Raw genomic sequence first — 16,812 nt, forward strand, 5'->3', positions numbered from 1 at the left:
TTGTCTTCTATTTTCCCAGAGGGAAGTAGGCGGAGTGTGCACTCATCAGGATAGTTGTCTTCCCCATTGATAGCACACACATTGTGTTGCAGGCACTGCATTTAAATTCAGATCTGTACCACAACTGCAAAGGGTTACATTCCCATAATGTGCAACTGGAGTGTAACCACACTAAGTGCATCATGCAGTCCAGGCAGCGGTCATGATGCCTTTATTATCTTTATATCCACTGTACTAGCAGCTTTTGAGCCACAAAGAGAGCAGATGATGACTACTGGGTGACAAGAGTTATCCACTGACTCCCTGGCTTATGACTCTGGTGCACAACCCACGCACTAATGGTTAGCATGCACATAACAGGAGCCATGCTCCCAATGAGCAGGTTATTGGGGTGCTTGGACTGCTCTGGAAGAGCCTGTAATGCTCTCCAGAGTGTGGCTATTGATTTGCCAAGGTTTGCTGCATCCTGCACAGCTTAATAATCATGAGGAGACATGCCTTGCCATCAGATATACAGTGAGCAGCTGAGGAAGAGGAGGGGACGGAAGAGGAGGAAGGAAACAAGACAAACAACACTCTCCCTTTCTGGTCAGGCTCATTTGCTGATCTGAATGAGGAACCAGTGAACTCTAACCCAATTCTCCATTCAGAAGTATGTTCCTTTTGTCACTGCAGCATTCTCTTGGCTATAATACTGAAAAAAAAACACAAAACAAATATTCCAAACCAACTTTATCAAACAAACCATCAAATATTCCATACAAAATTTAACTAATCACCTTGTGCATTCTCTGACTGCCTGTCTTCTATGTGCCTTTGCTTGTCTGAGTGCTCCTACACAGTGCAACTCCAGTGGCTGCAGTATGGTTGATGGAAGGTTACTTACTTTCTCTGGGACAGACTACAGATGGCCTTGCAGGATGACCTCATGCAGCTCTAGCCCTGGACTGCTGTTTTTGGACTGCAGCGCCTCACAGTCTGGGCTGTCTGGCAGACAGGCAACAGCAAGGACACTGGCAAAATTGGAGGATGAAAGCTGTCACCCTGAGAGAGAACAGCATGCTCGAGCTCCACCAATTCATTCAGTCCCCCAGTGTGGTGCCTCAGCAATCACTTACTTTGCTAGAGCACAGATTGCTGCACTGCTGTGAGACCCTTCAAGTTTCTTTAAGCACTGGTATCTGCAGCGATGATGACACCAGTCTGAGTATGTATGGTAGCAAGCTGATTTTGCATTACTTCAATCTGAGCTTCTAATGCAACACTCAGATATGGTGTGGCTTCTGCTCATATTGCAATGGAAGCTGAGAAATCATGTTTGAATCTGTAGGCAATCTCATGGAGTTGGTCTCTAATTCCAGCTGGAAAGGATGGGTTTCAAGCTCTGTGCAGCCCTGTGTCAAGTTGGTGCTGAACTTCACAGCAGTGCCAGCATGCTTTCTGACAGGCCTGCCAATGCACCAAGGATTTTTATGCATGCTCATCAGGCTTTTATTTCACACTGAACCAAAGTCCTCATTGGAGACCTCTGCAACAGATCTTATGTGTGACCTCAGTCTCCAGCAAGCTGGCACCTGCGCTACCTTTTCCGCTTGCCCCAGCTACAGGCTAATTGAGCTTGATATCTCACCATGTACCGACTCTGCCCCTATACATACGGTGTCTGTTTCTGAGCAGCTGGCTCGAAGTTTGAGAGTCAGTGATGATAGTTCTTCATCATCAGTCTCTTCTTCCTCTTCCACTTTCTTGCCCCTGCTCCAATGCCTGGGCCAAGTTAGAATTCATAGGTAATTGAAAGGAGAAAAGTGCAAGGGTAGGGATGCGGGCAAAACAAAATGTGCATCATTAAACCCACTCCTGTTATAAATCAGAAGAGATTGCGGATGAGGTGGAAATGAGAGAAGCATTGGATATGATCATGCTATCATCTTCAAAGGTTTTGGTGCCGCTGCTGGTCACAGCCTCAGCCATGGCCACCCCAATAAAGGTGAACACTGCCCCTCCATTGAGAAGAGGGCATGCAGCCATGACTGCCCTCCCCCCATCACCCCCACCCCCATCCCCGGTTCCTGCTAGTTAGTTTTTGTTCCGTGTCTTGCAAGAGGCACAGAAGTGTTTCAGTGAGTATGGTACAATATGTTTGAGTGACGTTTCGGACATGATAGTTGGCAATGTATGCAAGCTGAGATGTGTGTGTGAGGGCTTGCAACAGTATCAAGTGTGTTGAGTGAGGTGAAGATATGAATGTGTTTGATGGAGATTGTTGGTAGGTAAGTGAGTAGAGTGTGAGACTAGTGGTTCAGTTGTAAGCATATGACTTTTCTGAATGAGTTCTCTAACTACGGCCACTCATGTGAGATCACTTGTCTTCCTGCACTGCATCCAAATCCTCAGGATACACTTCTTGCATTGGCAGGGATGGCTATCTGGTCCCACTGCCTTCACAAATTTTGTCTGTAGGTCCTCCTGTCCCCCTGTGGTTAGAGCACCTCTTTTCTCCTGTCATCTTCTGCACCAAGCCCTCCAGTATTGTATCAGAGAGACTTAGAGCACACTAGCTCTCTGCCTGTATTCATTCTTCTTGCAAGTCAGACACTATTCACCAGACACTTCTAGGGCCTGCTGCAACCAGAATGCACTTTTCTTTAATTTGTACAGGTTGGTTTTAAGTTATGTAGGCTGGGTTTAAATGGTACTAAGGTGCACAAAATTGGCACCCATGCTGAAGCATGCAGCCACTCAAAAGTGCATTTAGCACTGGGCTGCATGCTACTATAATTTAAATTAGCAGGCACCATGAAGTTTGCATACTGCCTGCATCGGAAGGGATGGGTGAAGAAAAATCCCACATTGCAATCCCCGTGCCTGTTTTCAGCGGCTATCAAATTTTGACCGCGTGATGTCTGATCTTTGTAAAAACTAAACACCAGCTCCAAAATAGGCTGGAACTCCTAGTGGAATCATACTGCTTACATAATTTCTACAAATGCAACTGTTATATTTATGCTACCTACCTGTCTCAAAGTGCAAACAAGTAGGTTATCAAGAGACTTCATGATGTTGAAAATAACATTTTTCCATTGAAAAACATCATGTCTTTAATATATATCTTCTAAAAAGTCAACCTTAGTTGATATCCTAAGCTAAACATGATCTGTCTCACCACTGGCACAATGCTAAATACAAAGTGTTTTTCCCCATTCTTATGCCTAGTTCAGAAGAAAAGAGATTTTACTAAACTAGGAAAGTAAGGCTATTGTATGGACTGGATAATCAAAATGTATTTGAATTGCAGTCCCTCCAATTTGTTGTGATTACAGGTTGGTTCAATCAGAGATTTCAGCATTAGAACTAATAATGAAGGGTAAAAAGCACCTCTGAGTCGTTGCTCTGTATAATCTAAAAGAGGAGATTAAGCTGTGATGCACACAGATATTGTAAACTGCCACATAAGCCACTACCTGCTGATTTTAATATCTTAAAGAAATAAATAACATAAATAAACTATTTTTAGTAACATTTCTAAAGCGAGGAGAAACATAATAGCACTGAACAATAGAATATTTTCTAGTTTTCCATTCAGCAAGACAAGGTGGCGTCATTTTGGAGCGTCAGAAACGTTTATTTTCACAATAAATTTCAAAAGGCCATTTGCATTTTATCCAGGCTAATGAAGGTGTTTTGGTGCATTTAAGAAACTAGGATCTGCACTTTCTCCTGAGGAAATATTCAACAGTTAAAGGAATGAGGCAAAATTAGCATAAACATGTCAACCTCAGCATCATTAGAGACATCACAAATGGGTGGTTATTGAGCAGGTATGATGCACTTTATTTCCTTCAAAATGCCAAGAGATTCAAATACATGGTTCAATTGGATCATCAGGCATTCCAACATAAAATGTTGCTCGACTGTAAAGGGATACATAGGCTTGATGGACCAGTTGGCCATTCCCATCCCGTCAATTTTCTATGTTTGGATATCAATACTTGTCTATTAGAAAACTGGTGCAAACCCCACTGTACATTAAAATTAGAATCATATCTTCCCAGCTGTACTATCTGATGCACAATCTTTTGAATGAATTGTTAAATTAAGGCCATATCTTTTTGGCCAAAAAAATATAATGGCACTTTGTCTAGTGGGAGAATTTTCCTCATGCCCTGGCCAATATTCAACTCTAAACCAACATCGGCAAACACAGATTAGTTCATTTATCTCACTGCTATGTGCAGGAATTTGCTGCATACAAATTAGACAAATTGGGCCTTTTTCCTGCATTATAACAGTGACTATACTTTTAAAAGCAATTTCTTGTCTGCAGCATACTTGGTGCCATCCTGAGTATAGATAAATGCAAGTGTTTTTCTTTCTAAAATGGCTGCTTTAAGACAGTCATTGACTTCTAAAGTTTAAAATGAGGACATGTTGCATGATAAGGAAATAGCAATAAGTATGTGAAGACATTACAGTATTTAGGAGTATAGTCTAATTTGTTGCATATTGTACATCCATTCTCTTTCAGAATCTACAAATCCACATTCAAACACAAAACAAAGCAAGCAAATACAGAATGAACAGGAGACATCCATTCCAGCAAATGCAGTTGTAACTCAGGAGGCCGAATTTTCCATTTTTGCAACTAAGTGCGGTGGCAGGCGGGTTCTATAGAGCATATCCCGCTAGTCGGAATGGCGGAAAAATCACTCCTGATTCTTCATTTGGAAGATCATTAATTATGCACAGGCAGATATTTCTCTGAATCACCTGGGGGTCAGGCGCTTACATGTCCGCCTCGCCATTACCTGGTGGGGTTGAAGGTCCGGGCGCCATGTTTAAACACCACCAGAGTGTACACATCTCACTCTCCCCAGCCCATCTGTCTCCAGGACACCATTCGAGATGTCACAGAGTCAAAAGAAGGCGGCTGCAATCCTCAAGAAGAAGGCAGCACCCTGCTTCATTGACCAGGTTCTCAAGGCCTTGATCAGAGAGTGCAGGCACATAGGAATGTCCTATTTCCCAGGGATGGTTCCAAAAAGCACAGCTTTCGAGCCCTCTGGCCTCGAAGACCATTACAAAGGAGGTCAGTGCAGCTGGCAACTTTGCCCAAAATGAAATCCAGTGCAGGAAGAGGATGAATGATCTTATCCGCTCCACCAGGGTAAGTCATCCTCATTAAATAAAAATAGAAAATGATGGAAAAACTCAGCAGGTCTGGCAGCATCTGTGGGGAGAGAAAAACAGAGTTAACATTTAACTCCTTCCAATTTCAAACTCTCATCATGGCATCATGTATTCAAAGGGCTACTCTCTTCAGGGATCTCACAAAGTCATTAGCAGGGGACATATACCTGATGGAAACTTTCACATTACCACCAACTCATCTACCATGCTGCTCACTCTCCTTCCTCAGACCTGCTGGGGAGGGCACACCACACATACGGGGCATGCATCTTTCCCAACATATACTCCATCCCTTCTCATCATATGCCTCTCTTTTGTTTTCATACACAACATGCTTGTCCACAACAGGTGGAAAAGAGCGCAGACCGGGGTGGGGCATGGCTGACTTCATTGCCCTCAGTGAGTTTGAGGAGGCTGCCACAGAGATCGCTGGGGAAGACAGGGATCGCTCTTGTGGGGAATGGGAGGTCAGATTGTCTCAGCAACCTAGTTTGGATTATACCTCCATCAGTTCATAACATCCTGACAACCACATACTCACCAACTAAACTCTATTCTCTATCTTGCAAGCACCAGGAGATCGAGGCCTACAAAGGTGCCCACTGTAAGTCCCAGCCCTCAGACCACGTCTGAAGAGGAAGCTAAGGAATAACTATCACTGCGCTCACCTGCACCCTCCACCAACGCAGAGACACACACCTCAGTGGGACATAGCTCTAGATTAGACTCGGGATCACCTACTGGAGAACACCTCACTGACACGTCTCCGCAACAGTCAGAGGCAGGGACAGAACAGGTCTCCAGCACTCGGAGAGCTGCTGGAGGCCAGCCACCTGCTCAGTCCCAGTCAGATGATGAGCCTCTGGAAGCGGCCAGCACCTCAAAGCTGGAGATGTAACAACATGCAGGGGAACATCAGGCAGAGATTCAGCAGTCACTCAGCAGACTCAAGCGAACGATGGAGGAATCTTTCCGCATTCTGTCTGATGTCATGGTCCGACATGCCATCGCCTCGAGATCACCGTGGGAAGGTTGGCGAACACCATGGATACCTTGGTCCAGCAGCTTTTGCCAGATTTGCGTTTGGCCCTGGATCCATTGCCACACACCCTGGTGGGCACCATCAAGATGTAGGCGACATGCGGATGAGGCACCTTGACCTCCCTCCAGTGCATCTTCCCCTTAAGGGGCTGAATCTTTGACTCGGCAAGTGGGGGGCGGGGCCCGCTCACCGAGACATAAAATGATGCATGGTGACATTGGGCTTGCATCTCGATGTGACGGTGCGTCATTCAGACTTTGAGTTCAGCGGGCGAGCACCTGAGTTGGGCGCGCGCCCGCCCAACTGTCAAAGGCCAATTAAGGCCGTTTAACTCTCAATTAAAGTAATTAACGGAGCTGCCATTCCAACCTTAAGGTTGTCGGGCAGGCGAAAAGCCCAGACGGCCGTCACATTTTTCATGGAACTCATCCACAGGCGGGATGAGGTTTCATGAAATATTTTAAATTTTGACAAAAATTTTTATTGAAATTAATGCACATGTCCCAGTTCATGTGACAGTTTCACATGAGGGGACATGTCATAAAAATTTTCTCACCACTTTATTAAACTTTTTGGACTTAAAACTAATCTCCCTGAGGCATGTCTGTGCGCATGCACACGAAAAAGCGTACTCCCAACACAGGCAACACTCCCCCCACCGCCTGCACAGGGACCGCACAGTGCTTCCGGGTGCACGTCATGCTGGGCGGACCTTAATTGGCCCCCCGACGTAAAATGGCAGAGCGGACCTGATCGGGGGCGCCGATTGGGTCCACGTCGGCCTGCACTCGCTCCCACCCAGCCCACCTGACAGGCAGAAAATTCTGCCCAAGGAGTCAGGGCGGGGCCTTCAGTCACCCAAAGGGAGGATAAGCATCAGCCGGACACCCCGGCGGCCTCCCCTCAGGACACTCCGAGGGTGTCCAGCCACTCAGAGTGCTCTCTGCCTGAGACCCCATCCACTCCAGATGCTCAGGCCAAGGTGGGTGCATTTGCCTCTGGGCACGAGACCTTTATCAGGCTGGGGCCCTCCAGGCTTCCAGAGGATGCCCACCAAGGTCATCACAGACAACAGAACGTAATAATCAGCAGGCTGCCTCCATCTCTGCTGTGGATGTCAGGCCTGCACCCAGGCGCAGTGGTGGGGTTAAGAAAATTAAGAAATTTTGAAATCACTTTTGGGTCATGGGTATGCTACCTCTGTAAGAACATAAGAACATAAGAAACAGGAACAGGAGTAGACCATTTGGCCTCTCGAGCCAATAAGATCATGGCTGATCTTCTTGTGTTTTGATTTCCACATTCCCATCTAACCCCAATAATCTTTGATTCCCTTGCCTAACAAGAATCTATCTACCTCTGACTTAAAAGTATTCAATGACCCCACCTCCACCACCTTCTGAGGCAGAGAATTCCAAAATCACACAACCCTCTGAGAGAAAAAAATTCTCCTCATCTCTGTCCTAAAAGAGTGACCCCTAATTTTAAAACAGTACCTCCCAGTTCTGGACTCACCCACAAGAGGAAACATCCTTTCCACATCCATCTTGTCAAGGCCATTCAGGGTCTTGTATACTTCAATCAAATCACCCCTCACTCTTCTAAACTCCAGTGGAAACAAGCCCAGTCTGTCCAACCTTTCCTCATAAGACAACCCAACTCATTCCAGGTATCAATCTAGTAAACCTCCTTTGAATCACCTCCAATGAATTTACATCCTTCCTTAAATAAGGACACCAAAACTGCACACAGTATTCGAGGTGCGGTCTCATCAATGCCCTGTATAACCGAAGCATAACATCCTTACCTTTATGTTCAATCCCTTTCCTAATAAAAGATAGCATTCCATTAGCCTTCTTAATTACTTGCTGTACCTGCATACTAACTTTTTGTACTCATGTACTAGAACACCTAGATCCCTCCGCACCTCAGAATTATGCAGCCATTCTCCATTTAAGTAGTACCCTGCTTTTTTGTTCTTCCTGCCAAAGTGAACAACTTCACATTTTCCCACATTAAACTCCATTTGCCAGATCTTTGCTCACTCACTCAACCTATCTATATCCTTCTGCAACCTCCTCATGTCCTCTTCACAACATACTTTCCTACCTATCTTTGTGTTATTTGCAAATTTAGCTATTATCTCTTCACTCCCCTCATCTAAGTCATTCATGCAAATTGTAAAAAGTTGAGGCCCCAGTACAGACGGCTGTGGGACTCCACTCATCACATCCTGCCAATCAGAAAAAGAACCATTTTTGCATACTCTCTGATTTTTGCCAGCCAGCCAATCTTCTATCCATGCTAGTATGTTACCCCCTATACCATGTGTTTTTATTTTCCATAATAATCTTTGATGTGGCACCTAAACAAATGCCTTCTGGAAATCCAAGTATAGTACGTCTACAGGCTCCCCTTTATCCATTGCGCATGTTACTCTTTCAAAAAACTCCAATAAATTGGTTAAACATGATTTTTCTTTCTTAAAACCATGCTGACTCTTCCCAATTGCGAAGAGCTCTTCTAAGTGTCCAGCTGTAACCTTCTTAATGATCGATTCTAATAACTTCCGCACGACAGACATCAAGCTAACTGGCCTATAGTTTCCTGTTTTCTGCCCCCCTTCCTTCTTGAATAGAGGGGTTATATTTTCCACATTCCAGTTTGATGGAACCTTTCCAGAACCTAGTGAATTTTGGAAAATTAACACCAGCGCATCGACCACTTCATTAGCCACCTCTTTTAAGACCCTCGGATGTAGTTCATCGGGACCTGGAGACTTGCCAGCCCGCAGCTCCATTAATTTGCTTAGTACCGTTTCCCTAATGATTTCAATTTCACCAAGTTCCTTTCTCCCACTCACCTCCTGATTTGCAGCTATTACTGGAATGATTTTTGTATCCTCTACAGTGAACACAGAAGCAAAATATTTGTTCATTTATTCCACCATTTCCTTATTATCTACTATTAACTCCCTAATGTCACTCTAGAGGACCAACACTCACTTTACCTATTCTTTTCCTTTTTAAGTACCTGTAGAAGCTCTTGCTATCCATTTTTACATTTCTAGCTAGCTTCCTCAAAGACTGTAATTTCTTTTTCCTGAGTATCCTTTTAGTCATTCTCTGCTGTTCTTTATATTCTGTCCAATCATCTGTCCTACCACTCATCTTTGTGGAGTTGTGTGCTTTTTCCTTAAGTTTGATCTTTTCCTTAACATCTCTAGTTAACCACAGATGGTGGGTCCTCCCCTTAGAATTTTTCTTTATAATAGGAATGTACTTATTCTGAATACTCTGAAATATCCCCTTAAATGTCTGCCACTGCTTCTCTATTGATCTGTCCTCTAGCCTAGTTTCCCAGTTCACTTCACTTATAAAAATATTACACTTTTGTAACTACACTTGATGTTTATATGAATGGCATGGTCAGCTGAAGGTGTTGTGATTATGTACATTTTAATTCACTTATTTCGAGGTTTAGCCATCCTCCCACTCAGTTATATTCTCTTTCTGTGAGATTCACACTCATGTGATATCAACCTCACTGAAGATAGTTTCCATACCCTTGTGTGATGAGGGAGATGTGTTAAAATCTTTGTGAGAAGTGTGTAATTTATGTGTTTCTAATCCATCTTCCTCCTGAAAGATCATTGTGTGAGGGCAGAACATCAGCCTTGATTGATTGGTGGCAGTTGTGCCTCCAAAGTGGTAGTGGCAAAGGGCATGTCATGGAGGGGAGGAGATGATCGCTAACCATGTTCTCATCTCACTGTCCACTGTACTTTCTTAACCACGTGGCGACAGCTGCTTCAAGTCACATCTTGCATCACTCTCGTTCTTGAGTGGACTCTCAATTCCCAGAGCGAGCGCATACAGAGGGCACCACGGACTTTTGTGGAGATCATGGCTTGGTGAATCATGAGGCCAGAAGGTGCAAGTGTCAATGCTGGACTTGTTCCTGATTCAAATGGTTAGAAATCCCTTGAGATGAAAGGGATGACATTGAGGGCCAGGAGGACTGTGGCCATCTCCCCTTGCCTTCACTTTACTTCTCCTGGTATCAGGCAGTGATTAAAGTGTCACGGGCACATCGACCATGTCTTGCTTCCTTTATGGCATCATCGCCTTCAAACTAACCCTCATCACCCTCTTGAGGTTCCTATAACTCCTGCTTTTTAAACTCCAAAGAGCCAGGTTGTGAAGAGTGCAACAGTCAACGATGATGTGTAAAACCCTATCGGGAGTATACTGTAGTGCGCCACCTGAGCGGTCCAAACACCTGAAGCATATCTTCAGAATCCCAATTGTCTGCTCTATAAGGGAGCGTGTGGAGCTGCGCCTCTCCTCGGAACAACCCTGAGGGTGACGCACTGGTGTCATCAGCCAGCATTTCAGTGGGTACCCCTTATCCCCAAGCAGCAATCCCTGCACATGTTCAGGTCCTGAGAAAATCTCACGTAAATAGAAGTGACTCAGAATGTATGGGCCATTACTTCCAACTATCATCGGAAAGTGCTGGTCAGAAGTCCAGAGGGAGTGGATGTCCAGAGTCGGGCATCCACCGGGGGTGTTGGGGTGCTGGATCAGAGTCTGGGGGCAGGGGCGTGGGAGGTGTGTGGGGGGATCCGATTAGAACCCCCAATCAGGGACGTGCCGCCATTTTACAGGGGCAGGCCAATTAAGGCTCACCCAGTGTGACATCAGCCAGGGAGTGCTATGAGGTCCCTGTGCGGGCGCGGGGGGTAGAATCCCTCAGCCGAGAGCGCGCTCTTTCACGAATGCGCGCGATAGAGCGCACTCATCTCCCTGAGGGTAAGTGCTGCCTCAGGTAGATCAGCACCAAATTTAAAAATGGTGAAGGGTGCAAAAATAAAATTTCCCTGACACGTCCCCTCATGTGACACTGTCACATGAGTTGGGACATGCCCATCACGTTAAAGCATACATTTATTAAAATTTTAAAAACCCTCATGAAACCTCATCCCGCCCGTGGATGAGGTTTCATGCTTTTTCTGAAGCCTGCCAGGGCTCCCGGCCTGCCCGCCAACCTTAAGGTTGGATGGGCAGGTCCATTAATTATCCCAATTACTTTTTAAATGGCCTCAATAGTCCATTGACAGGTCGACGGGCACACATCTGATTTGGCTGTGCCCCCACCAACCTGAAAATTGAAATGACGCGGGGTGACGTCGGGAGTTCCGCCCCACGTCATCCCACGATATTTTACGCATTAGCGAGCGGGTTCCGCCCGCCCCCCCCCACCCCACTCGCCAACCCAAAGATCCTGGCCTAGAAGTCGCCCCACCATCGAAGTTAAACTGGCTCGTGGGTAATTGCAGGGCAAATCTTTACAACCTTTTTTGAACAAGGACATAATGTTTGCAATTCTCCAGTCCTCTGGCACCTCCCCCGAATCCAGGGAACATTGAAAGATTATTGCCAGTACCTCTGAAATTTCCACTCTCACTTCCTTCAATATTCTTGGATCCATCTCATCTAGTCCCAGTGCCTTATCAACTTTAAATACCAACAACTTATCCAATACCTCCTCCTTATCAATTTTAGTGCCTTCTAGTGATTGAGTTTTTTCCTCTATCACCATGGCCTGGGCAGCATCTACCTCGCAGGTAAAGACAGATGCAAAATATACATTTCACACCTTAGCCATGCCTCTTGCCTCTATGTGTAAATCCCATTTTTGGTCCCTAATCGCCCTACTCCTCCTTTTACCACCCTTTTACTATTTATGGGCTTACAGAACACTAGGATTTTCCTGTATGTTAGCTGCCAGTCTTTTTTTATAATCCCTCTTTGTTTATCGTGTTTGCATTTTCACATCCCTTCTGATCCTTCTGTATTCAGCTTGGTTCTCAATTGTATTTGCTACTCGACATCTGTCATAAACACACTTTTTCTTCTTTAACTTAATTTCTATCTCCTTTGTCATCCAGGGAGCTCTGGGTTTGTTTGTCCTACCCTTCCCTTTTGAGGGAACATACCTTGACAGTGCCCAAACCATCTCCTCTTTGAAGGTAGCCCATTGTGGCAGCTACTGTTTTTCTCGCTAACCTTTGGTTTCAGTCTATCCAACCCAGATCCGTTCTTGCCCCGTTGAATTATATTCTCCGCCAGTTGATTATTCTTACTCTGGATTGACCAATGTCATTTTCCACCATCATCCTAAGCCTTATGATACAATGATCACTGTCCCCTAAATGTTCCCCCACTGTCACTTGATCTACTTGGCCCACATCATTCCCAAAAACCAGGACTAGCAGTGCCTCCTTTCTGTTGAAGGGTCATGAGGACTCGAAACATCAACTCTTTTCTTCTCCGCCGATGCTGCCAGACCTGCTGAGTTTTTCCAGGTAATTCTGTTTTAGTTTTGGATTTCCAGCATCCGCAGTAGTTTTTTGTTTTTACCTCCTTTCTTGTTGGACTGGAGACATATTGCTGTAGGAAATTCTCCTGAACACAATCTAGGAATGCTTGTCCCTTACTGCCCCTTACACTACCATTATCCCACTCTATATACAGGTAATTAAAGTCCCCCATTATAACTTCTCTATGATATTTGCACCTCTCTGTAATTTCCTTGCAGATTTGTTTCTCTATATCCTTCCCACTAGCTGGTGGTCCAGATATTACACTGAGCAATGTAATTGCACCCTTGTTATTCCTTAGCTCTAGCCAATTCGATTCTGTCCTTGAATCCTCTGACACACCCTCTTTCTCCAGTACTGCAATACACTCCTGAACCAAAAATGCCACCCCTCCTCCTTTTTTCCCTTTCCTATCTTTTCTGAATATCTTTTAACCCGAAATTCTCACTTTGCCTGTGCTTGTTTAGAAATTTAGATTTTTGAAAATTACTGTCCCTAACAGGAGCTGCTCAACCAATCAACTCACGACTTTCCTGTGATGCCACTCTCACACTTTTATTAACTCCACCGAGCAGCTCATGTAGGGTGCTCCCACGCAGGTTAGACCCCTCTCTCCCCCGGAAAATAAGACTGCCTCTCCACTCACGCCATTTTCAGTCTCCCAACTGCCTCTCCTCTCGCGCTGTTTTCAATCTCCCGACTGCCTCTCCACCCGTGCTGTTTTCAATCTCCAGTCTGCCTCTTCTTTTGCGCTGTTTTCAATCTCCAGTCTGCCTCTCCTCTCGCGCTGTTTTCAATCACCCGACTGTCTCTCCTCTCGCGCCATTTTCAATCTCTCGACTGTCCATTGACTCAGTTCATTGACTCTGAATCTCCATTTGCGCTGCTTCCAATCTCCTGACTGCCTCTCCACTCACATTATTTTCAGACTCCTTTTTTTTTAAAAACCTGCTGCAATTGCAGTCAACATCACAGCATGATCAACTGACAGGGAAGGCGGAGAAGAGGAAATGGGCAATGAGAGACTCTAAAAGATGTAGATCCAACAAGTTGTAGGATTAGAAGTAAAGATAAAATAACCCCTGTTCTACAATAAATAATCACTAGCCAGCAACACCTTGGGAACTAGAAGGCCGGTGCTAAATCCTATGCAATGTAGACTGAAGACTACACTGTCTCCCTTCCTAACCGCCCACCCATCCATGAGTCCACATGTGACCCACCCCTCTTGTGGTACACTATAAACCTCCCCTCTTTCCTATTCAAGAGTCTGCATGCAACCCTTCCCATTGACACATGTGGTATCCCTTTCAGCCCTTTGTCAGCATTTGTTACTCTTGTTGGGCTCCAAATTCCCACCCCTCAGACTATCCTCTACCTCCCATCATTCTCCCTCCTCCTTCACTTCCTTGCAAAGCCTTCCTGCCTCTTTGCCTTCCACTGAGCCCCCTTCCACCCAACTCTTTGCAAAGCCTTCTTTCCCCATTGCCTGGGTGTTCCCCCTTCCCCACACCCTGACCCCTTGCAAAGCCTTCCCTGCCATTTGCTCCCCGTGTGTTCCACCTTCCCCACACCCCCAACCCCTTGCAAAGCCTTTCTTCCCCATTGCTCCCTGTATGTTCCCATTCCCCGCCAACATAACCCCTTCCCTGGTTGAAATGCTGGTTTCTGAATGCTCAACCCTGTATGGGTACTGCTGCATACTGCCTGCCCTTCTGACAATGGTGGCACCCAAAGGAATCAGACTACCCTTACATCCCACAATCGCCGGTCAAAATACTTGTCAATGTCTGAAAGTTGAGCCCTGCCCGAGTACTGCTGCACAGTGGTGTCCTTGTGGCTGCAGAGGCAACCATCAGGAGCAGCCCAACCCTTCAGCCTCAGCAGTGTGGCGTTCCACTGGCATCACAATGAGACCAGCGCAGTACTATTGAAGGTAGGCTACTTATGCTGCAATCACCTCAAAGTCCTGAGCAAAGTGATGTGTGCATGCCACCCTTTTTCAAAAGAGATTCAGACCAACGTGCTTTCCCACTGGTGTGACACAAGGTTAGAAGGCAGCATGTGATTCCAACGAGAAGCTAATTTAATGAGCATTCATGAGATTGTAATGAATGCAAGTGGTGTTCAGGCCATTGCTCAGTGGGATACCCAGCCCGCCATCGGGAGAATTGCAAATTATTTTTACGCCGGTGGTTTTTTGATTTTTGGCCTCCCAGTAAACTCTCCGCTCCCACCCACCGGGGGCGGGATGGGAAAATCCTGCTCTCAGTGTCAAAGATTGATATTGATCATTTGCTAACTTTGAAATGATATTCAACACATATCCTGTAGATAAACAATCATATTAAGGAGGCATGTGGAAAGAAACTCCTTGTGAAACTGTGTGCTGAAGATGCTGGAACAATTACCGTACTTTGCCTATGTTTCCTCACTTACAGTTCCTGCTACCTTCTGCCAAACCAGCCAGTTTTTCAGGCCCCAGCTGCTGTCCATGTCTCTGCATTTAAACAACTTTCACTTTAGTGACAGCCCAGCAGGTGTTTTAACTAGAAACTTCCTTTGGCAATGCCACAAGCAACGTTATCTCTTTTTGAACTGTCTATAAAACCTACATTTACTGTACTTTGTACATAATTTATTTTTGGGCTTGCTTATAGATTATCGAACTAGCTAGATTTACACAGTCTCAAAGGTCCTACTGTCCAACAAGTAATTCAATGTGTAATCAGAAACAGACTTTTTGACATCTGAACAGAATTAAGCAGTCTCTCTCTCAGGATGAGACCAACTGAAGCTTATTAATCTTTCTTTCTATTAGGATGAGCTAGTTAGAATCATCAAGTAGAATCTTTGTGTGGTCTCTTTCTGTGCTGTATCCATTCAGCCTATTGTGCCTGTGCCAGCTCTCCAAAAGAGCAACTTTGCTAGTCCCACAACCCTACCCTCTCCTCATTGCACAGTAGGTTTTTACTCTTTAGCTGCTTATCTAATTCCCTTGAGCCCCACAAGGTCAAACACTTCATTTACTTTCTTCCTGACTGAGTCCAGAGGAAGAGGCATCTTAAACTCATCTGGTTTTAGCATTACATTATAATGCCCTATATGGACATTTGTGTCTATCCCTAGTCCATGACTTCTCAACTTTGATTAAATACCTCTTTCTAATGGAGGGTCTCCTGGCACTAATCAGTATTCAATTCTACTGAAAAGTAAAACAAACCTTCCATAGTGCCGGATTCAATTTGAGACTTGGTATTTTCTACATGTGTCTACTCTATTCTGATAATCCTTACCATTTGCACTATTGTCAGGTTTTAAAGTGATCCGTTGTCCCAGATATCACACTATAGCAACCACTGGGAGGGATGAGGGGACTTATCCCTTACAAATTTCTTGGGCATGCGATATATTATATAATCCAGATCCCACAGTTGTACATTGGCTTTTATATATGATTGTCTGTCTAGTTACCAGGTCATTGTCTATTCCTAACAACCCACAAGAAATTAGGAGCATTATGATTTTTTTTTGTAAAAAGCAAAATCACCAAGTGAAAAAATGCAAGCAAATATACATCCTACGTGATCTACAAAATAAACAAAAAGGTGTACAGAAATATATAATTTGTAGCAACCAAATTATTATCTCAAAGCAGGTAGGATAATTTTAAAGTATAAATATATACAAACAGTTTATAATGAGCTGTAGTTAGCCCATGATTGGAGAAGCAACTACTGCCAATACACATTACATGGTTTAATTTTGTCAAACCATTCAGCTAATGAGATATAAGGTCACAACTTAGATTCAGACCAAAGGACATTCATCTAATTAGTTCCTACGAGAGATAGTTATTTATCTGATTTTCAGTTGGTTCAGTTCAATAAAATAAATATAAAGACAAGTTTTATTCAACTGGCCCTTCACACGGTGTAGAACTGAGCTTTACTTCATGCCTAAATGCTCTCCAGTAGAATGAGACTGGCAACTAATAGCAAAGACTCAATGAGTGTGATCTGCATATCTAAAGAAGGCACAATGCTGCCTTCAACTAGGTGTCCCTCTCCCATGTTCAAAAAAGCTAGTTATAATTGCAACCAGTGGGTTTGATGAGGGTGAACGATGAGCTAATGTGACCAATTTAACTGCCCACCTGTCTGGTTTCCATGAGACAGGCAGGTTTCAAGCTGGCCCT

Source organism: Cetorhinus maximus, chromosome 2, assembly GCF_964194155.1.
Source record: "Cetorhinus maximus chromosome 2, sCetMax3.hap1.1, whole genome shotgun sequence".
In the NCBI taxonomy this organism is placed as follows: Eukaryota; Metazoa; Chordata; class Chondrichthyes; order Lamniformes; family Cetorhinidae; genus Cetorhinus; species Cetorhinus maximus.